Source organism: Aotus nancymaae, unplaced genomic scaffold (genome assembly GCF_030222135.1).
Source record: "Aotus nancymaae isolate 86718 unplaced genomic scaffold, 86718_ANA_hifiasm-v0.15.2.pri h1tg000108l, whole genome shotgun sequence".
Lineage (NCBI taxonomy): Eukaryota > Metazoa > Chordata > Mammalia > Primates > Aotidae > Aotus > Aotus nancymaae.
In genome coordinates, this window is record NW_026988523.1 from 7,571,543 (window position 1) to 7,574,504 (window position 2,962).

The 2,962-nt window shown below is 44.5% G+C and overlaps 1 pseudogene; it reads left to right on the top strand.

Moving 5' to 3' along the window:
• Positions 1–1,596: 1,596 nt before the first annotated feature.
• LOC105711599 (large ribosomal subunit protein uL18-like) lies at positions 1,597–2,487 on the top strand (annotated as a pseudogene).
• Positions 2,488–2,962: the final 475 nt, after the last annotated feature.

Sequence of the window (2,962 nt, forward strand, 5' to 3'; positions counted from 1 at the left end):
GCTACAATAACAAACTGTCATGAAACGTATCCTCTCACATTTCTGGAGGCCAGAAGTCCAAAGCCAAGCTATCAGCAGGGGTCGCTCCCTCCAGAGGCTCTAGGGGAGAACACTGCCTTGCCTCTTCCTCCTCCAACCTCTGGTGACTCCGGGCGCTCCTTTGCTCACAGCACCAGCATCCAATCTGTGTTTCTGTCCTCGTCCAGCCTGCTTTCCCGTGTGTGGCTCCGTGTTCTTTTCTGTCTCTGATTAGAAACTTCTCATTTAGGCCCCATCCAGTGTGATCGTATCTCAATCTTTACCCTAATTATGTTTTAAAGACCCGATTTTCAAATAAGGTCACATTCTGAGGCTGTGAGTGACATGACTTTGGAGTGACTGTCATTCACCCCACCCCACTCATCTACTTCAACTTTGTCAAGACTTCAGTGCAAGCACATCTGCTTTTTACACCCCATCTTTTACCTCCTTTTCCTATTCTCAACTCCCTGTTCCTCTTTTCCTAATTTACCCCTTTGAGAATAACTTATAATTTGTGTGCACAAGATTTAGTTATTCTGCATTTCTGAAGAGATGTACAAAGGTAAGCACATATTTATTAGAATTTCGTATAGAATCAGAGGGAAGTCAAAGTCAGGAAAGGAAGGACTGATCTATTCATATATATATAATTCTTTGAGTATTATATTTGTATAAATTTCCTCAACCCATGTGAAAGTTCCTTAAGGAAATGTGCGGTTTTCAACTTATATGCAAGTTTCTAGCAGAGTGTCTTGTATGTAGTAGGTGCTCATAAATTAGAATGAATGAGTCAACTTCTTACCTTTGACCATGTCCTAACCAGACATTGCCAAACTGAATGGGAAAGGACTGGACTGGTACGAAATTCTCTCTTCATTGCTCATGGACTCGCCCCTCAAGTCCAGCCTCTCTGGATACAACCTGCCGGTCTAGTATTATAGAAGAAAATGCATTTTGATCTCACTTTTCTCAGGCGTGGCGAAGATCACTTACAGTGATGATGGGGATACCTTTCTGTCCCTTCCAGAGGAAAGGAAGAAAATTATCCTCAAGAGGACAACAGGGGGCGTGAAGGACTTTCATGAGCCTCTCTAAAACATAGTCGTAGCCGGGCGCAGTGACTCATACCTGAAATCCCAGCACTTTGGAAGGCTTATACCCAGTGACTTATACCTGAAATCCCAGCACTTTGGAAGGCTTATACCCAGTGACTCATACCTGTAATCCCAGCACTTTGGAAGGCTGAGGTGAGCAGGTCACTTGAGGTCAGGAATTCAAGACCAGCCTGGCCAACATGGTGAAACCCCATCTTTAATAAAAGCACTCACACAAAAAAAATTAGCGAGGTATGGTGGCAGGTGCCTGTAGTCCTAGCCACTTGAGAGGTTGAAGCAGGAGAATCGCTTGAACCTGGGAGGCAGAGGTTGCTGTGAGCCAAGATAGCACCACTGCACTCCAGCCTGGGTGACAGAGTAAGACTTTCTCAAAAAAATAAATAAATAGCTTTTTCCCCGCTAGCGCTGCTAGGCCTGCAGGTCTCTGTTGAGCCGCAGACGTGGGTCTCTGTTCCACAGGATGGGGTTTGTTAAAGTTGTTAAGAATAAGGTCTACTTTAAGAGATACCAAGTGAAATTTAGAAGACGATGACAGGGTAAAACTGATTACTATGCTCAGAAACGCTTGGTGATACAGGATAAAAATAAATACAACACACCCAAATATAGGATGATAGTTCATGTAACAAATAGAGATATCATTTGTCAGATTGCTTATGCTCGTATAGAGGGCATATGATAGTCTGTGCAGCATATGCACATGAACTGCCAAAATACAGTGTGAAGGTTGGCCTGACAAATTACCCTGCAGTGTATTGTACTGGCCTGCTGCTGGCCCGCAGCCTTCTCAGTAGGTTTGGCGTGGACAAGATCTATGAAGGCCAAGTGGAGGTGACTGGTGATGAATACAATATGGAAAGCACTGATAGTCAGCCAGGTGCCTTTACCTGCTATTTGGATTCAGGCCTTTCCAGAACTACCACTGGCAATAAAGTTTTTGGCGCCCTGAAGGGAGCTGTGGATGGAGGCTTGTCTGTCCCTCACAGTACCAAACAATTCCCTGGTTCTTTTCTCTGAAAGCAAGGAATTTAATGCAGAAGTACACCAGAAACACATCATGGGCCAGGATGTTGATTACACGTGCTATTTAACGGAAGAAGATGAAGATGCTTACAAGAAACAGTTCTCTCAGTACATAAAGAACAGCGTAACTCCAGACATGATGGAGGAGATGTATAAGAAAGCTCATGCTGCTACACAAGAGAATCCAGTCTATGAAAAGAAGCCCAAGAAGGAAGTTAAGAAGAAGAGGTGGAACCGCCCCAAAATGTCCCTAGCTCAGAACAAACATTGGGTAGCTCAAAAGAAGGCAAGCTTCCTCAGAGCTCAGGAGAGGGCTGCTGAGAGCTAACCCAAACAACTTTCTATGAGGATTTTTCAGATAAAGACAATAAACATATGGACAGCAACTAAAAATAAATAAATAAAAATTAGCTGGGCATGGTGGCGCGCGCCTGTAGTCCCAGCTACTCGGGAGGCTGAGGCAGGAGAATTGCCTGAACCCAGGAGGCGGAGGTTGCGGTGAGCTGAGATCGCACCATTGCACTCCAGCCTGGGTAACAAGAGTAAAACTCCATCTCAAAAAATAATAATAATAATAATAATAATAAATAAATAAAAATAAAACACAGTTGTAAAGCATATGTCTTGTCCCTTTAGTAAGGAAGTCTAGAGGCCAGAGGTGAGGCCCAGTCTGTGTGTTTCTAGCACCAAGCATGCTGCCCTGCCCAGGGTCGGTGAGGTGATGTTCACAAACATCTTCAACAGCTGGCTGAAAGCCAAGCAGATGTGGTCCCTCTGCAGTCCTCTGGAAGGCCCTAGAGAGC